The following is an 18,249-nucleotide window of genomic DNA, read 5'->3' as shown; positions in this document are numbered from 1 at the left end:
CACACAGACAGCTCTACTCCCACTTCAGGTGTACAGAACAGTGTGGTGTGGGCTGTGCAGGCTGCCCTGTTGTTTCAGGATGTGGTCTGTTACCAGTGTCACTACAGAACCGTGTGGGCGCCGATGCCTGTGTAGGTTTAACATGTGGTTTCAGGATGTGGTCTGTCACTGTCACTTCATACTGACTGATGGGAATTTCCCAAGTGAAAGTACCAGGTGAAGAAGCTGTCTATTGTTCAGAAAGATCAATTCAACTGTATTCAAATCTTTTATCAGCTGTTTACATTTTAGTCATTTAGCAGACATTCTTATCCAGAGCCATTAGGGTTTGGTGCTTTGCACCTAGGTTTTGCACCTAGTCAGCTTGGGGAATAGAACCAGAGACCTTTTGGTTATTGACCCAACGCTCTTAACCACTAGGCTAACTGCTGCCCAGCTGTGTGCTACAGTACTTGGATTGCTTAAAGTAATTTAACACTTCCTCCAACAACTATGGATGATCTTTTTAACTCAGACTGTAACAATGTACTAAATGCATCCCTGCTACCCCCTGACCATGTGTCTGTAGGCTGCAGAGACAGCTGATCTGAGGAGGGAGTGGATTGGCCAGCTGTGGAGGGCCATGCATCTCTCAGGCCCAGGGGGCACAGACCCAGGCTGCATACGGTAACAGGAAGCTCAGGATTATTGAAACACTACTGCACTGTTTGTCATTACATTACACTGTAGTCATTTATCAGGAGCTCATATCTAGAATGACTTCCAAAAAGTTAATTCAAATGAGGCTAAATAACCTATGAGCATCGTAAGATAAACCTCCAAAAATAACTGTTTGTAACAATCACAGTGCTAGAATAGATGAAATCTGTGCAGGTGTATTTGAAGCCTGAAACTACTATATAGATATGGGAGGATTGGCTATGCAGACAGCACAGGAGGTTGGTGCCACCTTCATTGTGGAGGACGGGCTTGTGGTAATGGCCGGAGTGGAATGGTATCAAACACATTGTTTCTATGTGTTTGATGCCATTCCATGAGCGCCGTTCCAGCCATTATTATGAGCCGTCCTCCCCTCAGCAGCCTCCAGTGGCAGACAGAGCCTAAGCAACAGCTGTCTAAGATAATGCTTTATGTATCCCTGGTGAGAATTTTAGTGCTTTGAAGGGCATTAGACCAGGGGGACAGGAGTACCCACTACCTCTCTGGCCCCCTCACCCCTGACCAAGACCTAGACCAGGGGGACAGGAGTACCCACTGCCTCTCTGGCCCCCTCACCCCTGACCAAGACCTAGACCAGGGGGACAGGAGTACCCACTGCCTCTCTGGCCCCCTCACCCCTGACCAAGACCTAGACCAGGGGGACAGGAGTACCCACTGCTTCTCAGGCCCCCTCACCCCTGACCAAAATCTGGTCAGGGCTACCCTCTCTCTCTCCCTCACTGACGAGCTCAGTAGTGAGGAAGCCATATGCCAGAACACCATCTCACATTGTAAGTCGAGCATCAATGGGGTGCTAAATCCTCTGTAAACTCAGCAAAACTTAAGTGTGGAAATATGTTTGTTTTTTCATTCACATTTGCTGTGCCAAGCAGTTGGAGGGGATCAACGGTTTAGTTGTCTAGTGGAAAGAGGAAATGGGCACCTTGTGGCATTTAATGCTTTGGTGGTGAGGTGGGGAGCCAAGCTGTATCTTCAGCTCTGAAATACGGCAACATCTTTTCACTGTAATTTCAGCTGGAGAGCAGGATGAGGACAGTGTCCATAGATTTAGAAGGAAATGTGAGGAGGAGAGAGATGAAGAAGAGGAGGAAGAGTGTAAGGAGGAAGAGGATCTGTATGACATTCTACCAGCTCCCCGGAACTGTGAGTACTACCCTCATGGTCACATCAGTGTGTCATTATATGTCATAAATCAATAAATTACCAATCATAAATGTCATAAATTCTTCCATTATGGAGACCACTGTATATGATACAAAATACCAGTAGATATCATATTACATGTTAATGACTTATGTTAATTGTCTGTTTGATAAATGACCAAAAACCTACCTGCTATTTCCTCTGTAGCTGAGTATCACATCAACCAACCAACTCTAAAAAGTTCTGGGACATTGTAAAGTCCATGGAGAATAAGAACACCTCCTCCCAACTGCCCACTGCACTGAGGATAGGAAACTCTGTCACCACCGATAAGCCCACTATAATTGAGAATTTCAATAAGCATTTTTCTACGGCTGGCCATGCTTTCCACCTAACTACCCCTACTGCATTCAACAGCACTGCACCCCCCACAGCTACTCGCCCAAGCCTCCCCCATTTCTCCTTCTCCCAAATCCATTCAGCTGATGTTCTGAAAGAGCTGCAAAATCTGGACCCCTACAAATCAGCTGGGCTTGACAATCTGGACCCTTTCTTTCTAAAATTATCTGCCGAAATTATTGCAACCCCTATTACTAGCCTGTTCAACCTCTCTTTCGTGTCGTCTGAGATTCCCATAGATTGGAAAGCAGCTGCTGTCATCCCCCTCTTCAAAGGAGGTGACACTCTTGACCCAAATTGTTACAGACCTATATCCATCCTACCCTGCCTTTCTAAGGTCTTCGAAAGCCAAGTCAACAAACAGATTACCGACTATTTCGAATCCCACCGCACCCTCTCCGCTATGCAATCTGGTTTCAGAGCTGGTCATGGGTGCACCTCAGCCACGCTCAAGGTCCTAAACGACATCGTAACCGCCATCGATAAGAAACAATACTGTGCTGCCGTATTCATTGACCTGGCCAAAGCTTTTGACTCTGTTAATCACCACATCCTCATCGGCAGACTTAGTAGCCTTGGTTTCTCAAACGATTGCGTCGCCTGGTTCACCAACTACTTCTCTGACAGAGTTCAGTGTGTCAAATCGGAGGGCCTACTGTCTGGACCTCTGGCAGTCTCTATGGGGGTACCACAGGGTTCAATTCTTGGGCCAACTCTTTTCTCTGTATACATAAATGATGTCGCTCTTGCTGCTGGTGAATCTCTGATCCACCTCTACGCAGACGACACCATTCTGTATACTTCTGGCCCTTCTTTGGACACTGTGTTAACAACCCTCCAGACGAGCTTCAATGCCATTCAACTCTCCTTCCGTGGTCTCCAACTGCTCCTAAACACAAGTAAAACTAAATGCATGCTCTTCAACCGCTCGCTGCCTGCACCTGCCCGCCCATCCAGCATAACTTCTCTGGACGGTTCTAACTTAGAATTTGTGGACAACTACAAATACCTAGGTGTCTGGTTAGACTGTAAACTCTCCTTCCAGACTCACATCAATCATCTCCAATCCAAAGTGAAATCTAGAATTGGCTTCCTATTTCGCAACAAAGCATCCTTCACTCATGCTGCCAAACATACCCTCGTAAAACTGACCATCCTACCAATCCTCGACTTCGACGATGTCATTTACAAAATAGCCTCCAATACCCTACTCAACAAGCTGGATGCAGTCTATCACAGTGCCATCCGTTTTGTCACCAAAGCCCCATATACAACCCACCACTGCGACCTGTATGCTCTCGTTGGCTGGCCCTCACTTCATAATCGTCGCCAAACACATTGGCTCCAGGTCATCTACAAGACCCTGCTAGGTAAAGTCCCCCCTTATCTCCGCTCACTGGTCACCATAGCAGCACCCACCTGTAGCACGCGCTCCAGCAGGTATATCTCTCTGGTCACCCCTAAAGCCAACTCCTCCTTTGGTCGTCTCTCCTTCCAGTTCTCAGCTGCCAATGACTGGAACGAACTACAAAAATCTCTAAAACTGGAAACTCTTATCTCCCTCACTAGCTTTAAGCACCAGCTGTCAGAGCAGCTCACAGATCTCTGCACCTGTACATAGCCCATCTTTAATTTAGCCCAAACTACTACCTCTTCCCCTACTGTATTTATTTATTTTATTTATTTTGCTCCTTTGCACCATATTATTTATATTTTAACTTTTAACTTTCTTCAAACTACAAATCTACCATTCCAGTGTTTTTCTTGCCATACTTTATTTACTTTGCCACCATGGCATTTTTTTGCCTTTACCTCCATTATCTCACATCATTTGCTCACATTGTATATAGTCTTATTTTTTTCTACTGCATCATTGATTGTATGTTGTTTTACTCCATGTGTAACTCTGTGTTTTTGTATGTTGTCGAACTGCTTTGCTTTATCTTGGCCAGGTCGCAATTGTAAATGAGAACTTGTTCTCAACTAGCCTACCTGGTTAAATAAAGGTGAAATAAAATAAAATAAAATAAATAAAAAAAGATGAAGACTTGACTGATGGAGAGGACCTCTATGACTTCTGATAAGATAATTATTTATTAAAGGTAAATTAATCAATAAACCATGATGAATTATTAGTCATACAGCATGGTGAATGAATAATCAATGTAATTATTATTGTAGTGATCGATTGGTCTGATTAGTTCCAGAAAGTCCAGGAACCACTGGAGAGGGAAAGAAATGTGTGTATGCAATTAGTATAGAGAGCAGGGGACAGATGGGAAAGGGAGTAAAACTTCAAAGGGTTCCTAACCTTGAGGGAAAGGAACAGACCGAGCTAGGTAGTGATAAAGTGTGGGAATGGGGGATGCAGGTCACCAACAGTTTGTGTGCAAATGCATGTGCGTAAGTAAGCAAGAACTATATAATGACTGTTTTGTTATCCTGACGCCAGAACGTTCTCATGAATAAAGCTACAGAAACCTTTTGCAGAAAGCTGAGTCCTTGCCTAATTATTTTAACCCATTGTCTTACAAACCTTGGGCATTAGTCAAGGCGAATTGATTATTGATTATTATCATCAAGATATAAAATTCCTTTAACAATTGGTCCTTCGACCGGGATCTCAAAAACTGCCGCTGTCGTTCCAAGGAGACACCGAAACCGTGCACGGGCGGATGAAAAATCCGTAAATCAAAGACCTGGCCCTTTACTGTGGGTTCTTTACAGGCCGGTGGCAAACTGGTACGCGACAGAGGTGGTGACGAGATTCAACGAACATTGAAAAACTCAGCTACAAATAACAAGGTTAGTAAGCTTTATTCATTGTTTTGGGGAATAGCACCTGTATGATTACATTAAATAAGGAATGAGTGGTACACCTGTGTGTCTGCGTTGCATGATGAGTGATACACCTGTAAGTCTGCATTACATGATGAAATGAGGAATACACCGGTATGTCTGCATTGCGTGATGGAATAAGGGACACAATTGGGTGTTGGCATTAAATGAGGAAACGATTGATGTGAGAGTGAAAGGCAAAAGCGATTGATGTGAGAGTGAAAGTCAAAAGCGATTGATGTGAGAGTGAAAGGCGGGAGCAAGTAGAGGATTTTAATGTACTCTGGGTGTTAGACGCTGGAACTATCCGGAAGGGAGTTTGTATCTGGTGACCTGTCTTTATAAGTTTGCGTGGAGAAAAATTGGTTTTAAAGGGAACCAAGTATTCTGTGCAAATGGAAGATAGGAATCGGGTATAAGTTCAAACAGGAGGAGGAGGGGTCCGAAATGACTCCATGGTATCTGTGGCCACTACCAATATAAACTAGCTAAATGTTGAGTACCTAAAACGCAAAATTGGTGGAAAGACATTGGCCGGAAACGTAAATTGGAAGGCGAAATATAGTAATATAATTATGAGGGAGGAGGACAGAGACATGATTACATTAATATAGGTCGCCTGTCTAAATACGTCTAGGAGGGAATGGTCAGATGTTCCGGAGGCGCAACCTAGGTCTGATTATCCATTGAAGAAGGGAAACCTAATATGGAGGAGTGAGATACAGATATTATTGTCAAAAGTTACATGAAGCAACAGATAAATAGCCTGTTAACTAGGGCTTTACGACCCCTGGAAAATAGTTTATAGTTGCATACGTATGCGACCTAATGTCCGATCAAAAGTCACCGCTATAGATAAAGTTTCAAGAAAGAGATACACATAGATTGTACAACACATAGACACATTGGGAAGTTTCCACAGGGGTAAGAGGATAATTGCGTGTGAGATGGATAATGGATCTATCAAAAGTCATGAAAGAAATTATTCTGGGATCCTAGAGGAAATTACAAGTAGGACATGGACAAAGGAAAATACAGCACACACATAGAGATCAATAGCAAGTACACAGATTGTAATTGAATCAGAGTTTTATAAATTAAAGCACATAGAATAAAAGATAGTTTAAGGTTCTTACGAATAATCCTTCTAAAATTCTAGATTGGGAGAAGAAGCAGAATAAATACGAGTGTACTTTAACAACATGGGTAGTAAATCCTCTAAGGAGATCCCGGTATTGACGGGAGATGAACGTTTTATGCTGGGAAAAGATAAGAGGAACATTTATTTTGGACTGAAATGGAGAAAGAAATACGATTTTGATGGATGTTTAAATGTTGAAAGATTGGAATTAATGGTAAAACAAATACATAGGGTCTGTGGGGATAAGACAGAAAAGCAGCGCACAGAAGGCCTTGACACCGCTCGTGTTTGGTTGGCAGAAGCTAGAAAGAGAGCGGAGGGGGCCAGGGATAAGGGCATTACTAACAATGATTTGGGTAGCCAGGAGCAGACAGAGAGGACTCCCACGGCTCCCACAGAGACACCATCTAAACCCAAATTATACCCCTCCCTGGCTGACCAGGGGTGGCGAGAGAACCCAGATAGCGAGGTGGTGGTAGTGAGACGGATGCAACCACATCAAGTGCCGCCCGTACCGATACCCCCTCCCCCATATGCTGGTCCTCAGGGAGCCGAGGGAGGTAGAGAGGAAGAGACACAGAAAGGAGAACAGGTTTTAACAAACTTATGTAGAAAGTGGATAGAACCCGAGGACAGAAAGTGCTACAACTGCAATATAAAGAGATATGCAGTACACTATGAGCAGCATGGCAAATGTGAGAAAGAGAAGAAGGAAAGGAAAGGAGCAGAGTATTTGATGGCCACTCTAGGAGAGATTGCAGGGAATGGTAGAGGTGACAAAAGAGAACAGAATAGCAGGAAAGGAGAGAAGCAGTGTTTCAATTGTCACAAGCTAGGACACCTTGCTAGACAGTGTAAAGCACTGTGTAACCACTGCAAGGAGGGAAACCATTCTCGTAAAGATTGTAACAAAAACAGAGACAAGCAAGGCCAGAGAGGGAGTAGAGACAGATACAAAGAGAAGAAGGTCAGGCGCCCACAGCCAGACTCAGAGGAGGAGGAGGATGGGGCATGACTAACTATGGAGAGCGGGGGAGCAGACACTAGTGAGGGGAAGGACGATTTTCAGAATTTAGTTATAAACAGCGATTGTGAAGTTTTTGAATTGGCTACAATTGATTTGGCATTACAACAAGAACAGAAACCCTATTTGACACTAACAGTAATGGGAGAGAGAATCACATTTCTGTGTGATACTGGGGTGTGTCTTGTTTTCTGAGTTTTAATAAACACATGAAATTCTTTTGATAGGGAATGTTCTGGGAACCTGGGATACAAAATGTAGATAAAGTTATTAGCTTTAATTTGTTTAATGTAGTAAGAAACACGGTTCTGAAAGGGTGGTATGACTTTTGACCCCTCTGGTGACTTTTCCTGTGTGGTCTGATCAGCCACATTGAAAAGCCATTTGGATGGTGAATTTAAGGTCATTGGTGATATTGATTTTAAGGGAATTTGGAGAACTGATAATTATGATGGAGTTAAAGTTCTTAGACACAATTGATAATTTGAACCAATGAGAAGACTAAAAGGGCAAAGCCTTAGACTAAGGGTAGGCTTCTTTAAGAGGCCAGGGGGCAGTATTGAGAATTTTGGAAAAAAATATGTGCGCATTTTTAACTGCCTCCTACACCAACTCAGAAGCTAGAATATGCATATTATTGTTCAGGTTTGGATAGAAAACACTCTGAATTTTCTAAAACAGTTTGAATGGTGTCTGTAAGTATAACAAAACTCATATTGCAGGCAAAAACCTGTGAAAAATAGATTTAAAAAAATGAGAATTTTGTGACTGTACTATTTAGTGTCATTGTTTTATAGATACCACAGTGAGAAAGGATTCAGTTCGCAACTCCTACTGCTTCCACTAGATGTCAACGATCTTTAGAAAGTTGTTGGAAGCATCTGTCATGAATACAGACCGAATTAGAATGCTTACAAGTTGACACGTCATCACTTCATTTTTTGTGCCTGCGCATGAATCTGAGAAGAGTGTCTTTGTCATAATCGTTTATTCTAGACACTTGATAGGTTGTGTGAAAATATTACCGATGTTTACTGATGTTTCACGTTAAAAATGGACCAAAAGATTAATGCTAAACAACGTTTGACATGTTTGAACAAACATAAATAGATTATTTACTAGGTTTTTTTTAGCTTTTCGGCGTGACTTTACACTGCCCACCTCATTTTGTGGGAGCCTACTGAACGCTAACTATTTCGACATAAATTATGAACTTTGTCAAAAGAAACCACATTTGTTCTGGACCTGGGATCGCTGGCAGCGCCTTCTGATGGAGATAATCAAAGGTAAGGGGATATTTAGAATGTTATTATCGATAATAGATTATGCTAATGCTAACGGTATAGCTTAGCTTAGCTTATAGCTTAGCTTATGTTGTTAGCATAGTACCCAGTTTATAGCAAAATGTGATTTCCCAGTAAAGTTATTTTGAGATCTGGCCATTCGGTAGCAATTACGAGATGATAATATATTATTCTTTGAATGACAATATTATAATTTACCAATGTTTTCGAATAGTAATTCCGTGATTTGTAATGCTGGATTCACTGGGAGCATTCGAGCCGAAAAAAATTCTGAATTTCACCGTGACTGTAAATGCTGTTTTTGGATATAAATATGAACTTGATGGAACTAAAAATGCATGTATTGTCTAACATAATGTCCTATGAGTGTCATCTGATGCAGATTGTCAAAGGTAAGTGCATAATTCTAGCTAGTTTTCTGTCTGTTGATGCCCTTCTTTGAATTGGCTAAACATTACACGCAGCTATTGTCAATGTACTCTCCTCACATAACCTAACTTTATGCATTCTCCGTAAAGCCTCTGAAAATCGGACAGCGTGGTTAGATTTAGGAGATATATCTTTCAAATGGAGGAAAATAGTTGATTATTTGATTATTTGAAATGATTACTCTTGCAGTTTTGAATTCCCCGCCATGGTCACATGACAATGAATCCCAATACCGGGATAAGATCCTGCCCCCTGGCCTCAACAGGTTGTCTATTTTCCTAGAACAATAAGGGTAAAATAATTTTTCTTGGTGGATTAAATCAGATTAGTCATTTTGATCTGATTATGTGATTTGAAAATATTTTGACCAGTAGCAGGGGTATTTTTTACATGATCTAGATAAGTTTATTTTCCCTTAGGAAGTCAGCTGTTGTTGAATTCAGTGTAAGAGATTTAACACAACAAGGCTGTGGAATTGATATAATAGTATTACTATATTTTGTTGTGAATACGTTTAATAATGGTAGACTTATGTCAACAGGACAGGGATATATGACATCTGTAGGTGATCCAGGATTATTGAGGGTATCGAGATAAATTTAAGTAGATATGCAATAACTAGACAGGTTGATTTTTCTAAAGTTCAGGAGTGCAACCAAGGAGACAATGAGACATTTAGTCAATATTTGAAAACAACCCAGATTTGATACTTTCTGTTATGACAAAAAGCTGGAGACAGATAGAAGGGCAGACGGAGAGATCCTCCCCTGCACTGCTGAAACCTTGAGGGTTGGGGAGTAGCAGGAAGAAAGGAAGGGGGCCAGCAGGAGTAGATAGGAAGAGAATTTGGTTCACTTAGCTTTAAGATATTAATTCATGGAGAGACTATCGGCTCCGTTGAAAGGCATGTATTTTAGTTTTGATTTTAAGTTTATGTTTGGTAAATTCGCTAGGAGGAGATATGATAATTTTGTTAAAAGTAATTGTTACCCTAACTAAAAGGGCAATGAAAGCTTAGTTGGTTTCAGGTGTTAGACACTGAACCATTGCCCAGACACTATTCTGCACAGTAGGCCGAAATAGTAGCATTGACTAGAACCGGTGAAATAAGAAAGGAGAGAAAAGTTACTATTTACACAGACAAGCACATAGACATTTAAAACCATACAAAACAGCACAGATAAATCTTAAAGAAGATAAAACACTTGACAGAGAATTGTTACAGAATAGCCGAGGATGAAGGCCCCAGGGAGAATTGGACATGTGGAAAATGAAATGGGGCATCCTACAAGAGAAGGTCTGACATAAGGATAATTTACTTATCCTACCAAAGACATTGTATGGATGCGCAGCAATATTGATACATAGGCTAAGCAATGTATCAAGGGGAGGGAAGTATAGTAGAGTAGTTAGGAAAGAGTGATGGCCTAGAGGATAATTACTTAAACAAATGTTTTTGTAAGATATCCATTCCAACAGTTGGAAATTTACCTTATTGAGATATTCCGAAATGAGGGGAAGAAGGGGTGTTTAACAAGAATAGATAAGTATAGCAAATGGGTAGAAGCGTTCCCAACTTACTTGGTGGACATGATTACGGTAGCTAAAATATTAAGTCAAGATATTATCCCTAGAGTTGATTTACTAGGAGCTATCTCTTTAAATGATGGATGACAGTTTAGCTAATCGGGTTGAATAAATAGAATGCCAGAGTTAGAGACACCAGAACAGGTAGACATAGAAATTGAAGAAATACTAGCAGAACACATGAGAAGACTGTTTGTTAACCAAACCCGTATGTACAAGATTTTGTGTCCAACAGGTGAATTACAGGAGAAGGTGATTCACTCAATCCAACCAGGAGACTGGTTGTGGATCCAGTCCCTGAGGAGAAAAACTGGAAGCAGCCCCATGGGGAAGGCCCATACCAGGTTCTGTTAAACCATTGCCTTTGCCATTAGAAAAGCTGAGAGTCACTTGGGTCCACGTTATCCACTGCAAGAAGGTATGTACACATATGAGCACTGCTGATCACACACAAAGTTAGGAGAAGAACCGAGTACCAACAGGGTCCGGGGGTTACCTCCTTAACAAAGATTTCCTATCCCGACCGTTCATCACTGTGTGTGCTCCTAGAGGTGTGAGTATGGGGTGGTACCTAGCAGAACGACTAAGGGCAGGAGAGGGTTGGCGGTTTTTGGGAAGAGTAGAGACTCTGAGCTGCATCATAGTTTTGGTAACCTTTCTGATACATTCAGATCCACCATCTTCCGGTACTAATCATAGGATACCGTTGTCATTGAGAAGAAGTAGAAGATAAACTATATAATACACTGATGAGTGACATACAGAATAAGGAATCAAAGAAGATCAAGAGGTAGAATTTAAGGTAAACATTAAACAATTTCCTGGGGAAGCAGACAACTGTACAGGAATTGGGGTTGGCCAGATTGAAGTACTTAGCCAACCCACCTCGGTTCACCTAAATTCCGGATGAATACCAGTGTTATAGATACAAGAATTTCACCGAGAACTTAGATGATTTTAATGGCTGAAAGGTAATCCTTAATGTGACTGACTTAGGTTTGAAAGCACAGGAGAAAATGTTTAACCTCATAGCACCTATAACTGATGTAGGGTGGGCCAGTACCAGTAAAGGACGCATACGACAGAAATTACCACAAAGGGTTGTTAGGAACTTGCGCCCTGGGGTTATTGGTCCAACCAGTTCGAGTTAGTCATCAGAGGCCAGTTATAGGAGGCTAAAGTAGGCACAGGAGGAGTTTTGACCAGGATGGGAGTAGCTTTACAAGATGGATGCTATTGGCATCCTCAGGGAAGTTCCAGATGAATACAAAGCTATGAATCAAATATGTGAAGGCTTTAACACTACATTATTTTGGTGGTTGACAATAAATAAAAATATGGATGGGATTAATGACATCTTTTATAATCAACAGAGATTCATGAATGAAAACGGGGATGCGGTAAAGAGGTTCTCTGACCAATTATCCGCCACCTCCCTCATGACCTGGTAAAATAGACTGACTCGATATGTTATTGGCAGAAGAGGGCAGTGTAGGTAGAATGATTAGGTTCAGCGCTACACGTACATTCCTGATAACACAGCCCATGTTTGGGAAATGAAAAAGTGTTGAAAGAACTGTATTATGGGCTGCTTTCACCTGTATGAGTGTGTTTGTGTTGTGTGGATGTTGTCTCGTCCCATGTGTGAGAGGTTTAATCACCAGGACTCTAGAGAGATCGATGACGCAGCAGTTGGTGAGATATGGACCGATTCCGAGCTCCGATCAGTGGGATGGCGAATGCGGGCTTCCAGGCCAGGAAGATGGCTCCATTTCTTTTAATCACGAGGAGCCAATGTTTGATGAAACAATTTTCAACGTTTTGATTGAATTTTAACGTTTTGATAGACTGTTCCTTTAATGAAAATGATGATGAAAAGCCTGAATCGAAGTGTCATAATTGGAAAGAGGCCTAGGACTGTCATTGATGGGTATAGGAGGAATAATTATGTATTAGTTTTGTTTAATCCTTATATCACAATTGTGTTTACTTATAGTGTGTGATTATTTGTGTTTCCATATAGCGTGTGATTATGTGTGATTACATATAGCGTGTGATTATTTGTGTTTCCATATAGCATGTGATTAGGTGTAATTCCATATAGCGTGTGATTACATATAGCGTGTGATTATTTGTGTTTCCATATAGCGTGTGTTTAGGTGTAATTGCATATAGCGTGTGATTATCTGTGTTTCCATATAGCGTGTGATTATTTGTGTTTCCATATAGCGTGTGATTATCTGTGTTTCCATATAGCGTGTGATTATCTGTGTTTCCATATAGCGTGTGATTATCTGTGTTTCCATATAGCGTGTGATTAGGTGTAATTCCATACAGCGTGTGATTATCTGTGTTTCCATATAGCGTATGATTATCTGTGTTTCCATATAGCGTGTGATTATCTGTGTTTCCATATAGCGTGGGATTAGGTGTAATTCCATATAGCGTGTGATTAGGTGTAATTCCATATAGCGTGTGATTAGGTGTAATTCCATATAGCGTGTGATTAGGTGTAATTCCATATAGCGTGTGATTAGGTGTAATTCCATATAGCGTGTGATTATTTGTGTTTCCATATAGCGTGTGATTAGGTGTAATTCCATATAGCGTATGATTATGTGTGATTACATATAACAGGTGATTAGTAGGGTTCTCATATAGCATCTGATCATCATGGTGAATTATTTAATCATTTAAGGGTGGAATTTATAAGAGAATTATCTATTAAAGGTAAATGAATCAATAAACCATGATGAATTATTAGTCATACAGCATGGTTAATGAATAATCAATGTAATGATTATTGTAGTGATCGATTGGTCTGATTAGTTCCAGAAAGTCCAGGAACCACTGGAGAGGGAAAGAAATGTGTGTATGCAATTAGCATAGAGAGCAGGGGACAGATGGGAAAGGGAGTAAAACTTCAAAGGGTTCCTAACCTTGAGGAAAAGGAACAGACCGAGCTAGGTAGTGATAAAGTGTGGGAATGGGGGATGCAGGTCACCAACAGTTTGTGTGTAAATGCATGTGCGTAAGTAAGCAAGAACTATATAATGACTGTTTTGTTATCCTGACGCCAGAACGTTCTCATGAATAAAGCTACAGAAACCTTTTGCAGAAAGCTGAGTCCTTGCCTAATTATTTTAACCCATGGTCTTACAAACCTTGGGCATTAGTCAAGGCGAATTGATTATTGATTATTATCATCAAGATATAAAATTCCTTTAACAACTTCCCACTGTCCAATAGGAGGGCAAGTGACCGCCAAGGTGAGATTATGAAAATGTTTATTTTTCAATGTATTGGATTTTAAATTAATTCAATATTTTTCATTTGTTTATCCACAAATTAAAGTGTATTTTGGTTTATTTTCATGTTCTATCTCAGATTATAGTTAGATGACAGAGAGCATCTATGACGTCCCCAGTTCCCTAATGAGGAAAATGTCTGAACACACACTTGGTGAGTGTGACAGCAGTGTTCTAGTTCTAATTCCCTTTTCATACATTTCTGTTTGCTGCTAATTTTATAGACACACAAATGTAAGGGCCCTTTCAATCTATATCCTTGAATAGCACGATGTAAAGGTCATTTACGATTTTATTTATTTTTCATTTATTCTTTATTTAACTAGGCAAGTCAGTTAAGAACAAATTCTTATTTACCATGACGGCCTACCCCGGCCAAACCTAGACGACACTGGGCCAATTGTACGCCGCCCTATGGGACTCCCAATCACAGCCGGATGTGATGCAGCCTGGATTCGAACCAAGGACTTCAGTGACGCCTCTTGCACTGAGATGCAGTGCCTTAGACAATTGAGCAGACATATGCAGCGTTTACCGTGAATGCAGTCTCCGCTAAGAAAGAAACATTGTCTTTAAATGTAAATCACGCTGTAAGGCTGAACTTCCGCGATACGGATTGAATAGAGCCCTAACATATCCTGAGAATGGTATACTTTTATTTAAAGGAATGTGTAGAACCAGAAGCAAAGTAGACACTATTTCCCCCCTATCTACCCCAAGCAAATCCTAACCAGACACATCATCAGTAGTAACAAAAACACGCACATCTTTATCCCTCACTCTCATAGCAGAGCCTTACCCTGGAGGTGAGATACTGGTGGAGGACAGGGGCCTCCTGGATGACATGATGGCCAGTCTGGGTGGAGGGACGGTGGGCTGGATAACAGGTGCCACTACTGGCTCTGTGGAGCCCTACGGGCTGGCTCATCATGGCTCTTAGGACTGGCATATAGTATAGACTCTGGAGAATAGAGACTGAATGAGTTTTCCTCATTCAAATTGTTCTATAAAGCTTGACACATTCTGTTAGAGATTTAAATATGTTTACATTTATTGAAAAAAATCTAATTTGTCATGATATTCTATTCTATTGACTTCTCTTTTAATACAATCTACTGTCAATGAAATACCATATTAAATAACTAACTTTATACTGTCAAAGTGTTCCACTTAGTATATAATGTCAGGAGAGAGGTACTATAGTATTCAGGCAGACCCTATACTTCTTTTTTAGGAGGTAGATCAGCTTTAATATTGCAGATAGATTGTGGCTTCTATCAATGTAATTGTCACGTCCTGACCAGTAAAGGGGTCTATTTGTTATTGTAGTTTGGTCAGGACGTGGCAGAGGGTATTTGTTTTCATGGTTTTGTGTATGTGTTTAGATAGAGGGATATTTTGTGTAGAGTGTTTCTGGGGTTTATTGGTTTAAGTGTCGATGTAGAGGGGGTAGTTGATTTAGGTGGTTCGGGGTGTGTGTGTATTGTAGAGGGGTATTTGATTTATGTGTTCCGGGGTGTTGGGTATGTTCTTGTGTTTGTATTTCTAAGGGGCTGTTCTAGTTTTGTATTTCTGGTTTGGCCTGGTATGACTCTCAATCAGGAATAGCTGTACATCGTTGTTGTTGATTGAGAGTCATACTTAGGGAGCCTGTTTTCACCTGCCACTTTGTGGGAGGTTATTTCCGTGTTTAGCTTTATGCCTTACAGGACTGTTTATCGTCGTCGTGTTTTTGTATATGTGTTTGTTTTGGTTTCCCTTCTTTGTCCTAATAAAAGAAGATGAGTGTACATATACCCGCTGCGCCTTGGTCTAATCCCTTCGACTATTGTGACAGAACCTCCCACCAAAAACGGACCAAGCAGCGGAGGATGGAGCAGCAGCAGTACTCAGTAGAATCGTGGACATGGGAGGAAATTCTGGACGGGGCTGGACCTTGGCATCAGGCTGGGGAATACCGCCGCCCACTGGAGGAGATAGAGGCAGCCAAGGCGGAGCGGCGCCGATATGAGGCCTTGTACGCGCCGATGGGGAAGCACGAGAGGCACCCCCAATCATTTTTTTTTGGGGGGGGGCACACGGGTAGTTTGGCTGGGCCAAGGGTGAGCCCTAAGCCAGCTCCCGTGCTTATTACGGGAAGCATTTGGAGCGGAGAGCGCCGGAGTATGCTGTAGTGCACACGATCTCGCCCATGCGCACGCACAGTCCGGTGCGAGCGATCCCAGCCCCTCGCAAGTGCCATGCTAGAGTAGGCATCCAGCCTGGAAGGAGGATGCCTGCACAGCGCATCTGGCCACCAGTGCGCCTCCTAGGCCCAGGCTACCCTACGCCTGCTCTACGCACGGCAACCATCAGGCCTCTGCACAGCCCAGTTCGCCCTGTACCAGCACTCTGCTCGTGCAGGGCTGCTATTACCATCCAGCCAGGACGGGTTGTGCAAGAGGTGCGCTCCAGACCTCCATTGCTTACCCATGGCCCAATGTATCCAGTTCCTGCTTCTCGTGCTGGCCCTGAGGTGCGAATCCCTAGTCTGGCACGTCCAGTACCCACACCACGCACCAGGCCTCCAGCGCGTCAGCCCAGTCCAACTCGGCCTGTTCCTGCTCCCCGCATTAGCCCTGAGGTGCGTGTCTCCAGGCTGGTACCTCCACTACCAGCCCCACGCATCAGGCTTCCAGTGCGTCAGCCCAGTCTCGAGCTTCTGAAGACAGTGCCCCGTCCAGAGTGTCCGACGACAGTGCCCCGTCCAGAGTGTCCGACGACAGTGCCCCGTCCAGAGTGTCCGACGACAGTGCCCCGTCCAGAGTGTCCGACGACAGTGCCCCGTCCAGAGTGTCCGACGACAGTGCCCCGTCCAGAGTGTCCGACGACGGTACCCCGTCCAGAGTATCCGGCAACGGTACCCCGTCCAGAATATCCGGCAACAGTGTGCAGTCCGGAACCGAGTGAGACGGCCTACAGTCCGGAAACGATTTATGTGTTCCGGGGTGTTGGGTATGTTCTTGTGTTTGTATTTCTAAGGGGCTGTTCTAGTTTTGTATTTCTGGTTTGGCCTGGTATGACTCTCAATCAGGAATAGCTGTACATCGTTGTTGTTGATTGAGAGTCATACTTAGGGAGCCTGTTTTCACCTGTCACTTTGTGGGAGGTTATTTCCATGTTTAGCTTTATGCCTTACAGGACTGTTTATCGTCGTTGCATTTTTGTATACGTGTTTGTTTTGGTTTCCCTTCTTTGTCCTAATAAAAGATGAGTGTACATATACCCGCTGCGTTTTGGTCTCAACCCTTCGACTACCGTGACAGTAATTGTCTGCATCATTTCCAATCCCCCATGTATTTTTTTTGTAAATATATACAATATATTATTTTAAATATATATATTTTTTAAATATATTTTGCTTCTTTATTATTTTCCCCTAACCCTACCACCCCTTCCTTACTTGGAGTAAACAAATTAAATATATTTTCCTTCTTTATTATTTTCCCCTTACCCAACAATTCTTAGGCTTCCACTTCCAGGTTATACATACTACATACATTTTAGCGGAAAATATATTTTACATTAGTTATCTTCTGTTTGTTTTTAGTCCCAGCCTTTAGCTACCCTCAACCCCTCCCATCTATCTCTGAAGACCATCCAAAGACCGACCGATTTAAAAAATATATATGTATATTTAACCAGGTAGGCTAGTTGAGAACAAGTTCTCATTTGCAACTGTGACCTGGTCAAGATAAAGCAAACAACAACACAGAGTTATGCATGTAATAAACAAACATACAATCAATAATACAGTAATACAATACATTTCTGGCTGCCATATATTTTTCAACTGTGCTGTGATGTTTCACAGAAGTTCTGAACCTTTCTATTCTCATAGTTTCTACAGATTGTAAATTAAAGATAAACACCTTTGCTAAGAGTATTATTATACTATTGATCGATCGACTATGACTTTTCAAATCACCCAGCAGAGCTATTTGCAGAGTTCGCTCCAAGTAAATGTAGCAATTTTTCTGCCATTTCTGAACCTGCAACCAAAAACAAGCTACATATGGACAGCACCAAAACAAATGATCCAATTATTCTGTCTCTTTGCAGCAAAATCTGCAAAGCTGGGATGGTTGTAGCCCCATATATATAACATTCTGTTGGTTGCAAGAATGTTATAGAATATTTTAAATGGAAAAACTCCGGCGTCGTTTTTTGGTCCTTAAATGAAACTGGTATACTTTGTTATTTTTCAAAATTTTCTTTAGAAAAATGGTGGTATTTAATGCAAGGCCGACAGACAAGTTCCTTACCTTCTCCCCTTTCCACTTGCCTCCTCCATTTTTGCAGTAATGCTGCAATCAG

This window comes from Salmo trutta, chromosome 32 (assembly GCF_901001165.1).
Source record: "Salmo trutta chromosome 32, fSalTru1.1, whole genome shotgun sequence".
In the NCBI taxonomy this organism is placed as follows: domain Eukaryota; kingdom Metazoa; phylum Chordata; class Actinopteri; order Salmoniformes; family Salmonidae; genus Salmo; species Salmo trutta.
The sequence above is the reverse complement of the archived record's forward strand: the minus strand, read 5'-3'. Positions refer to the sequence as shown.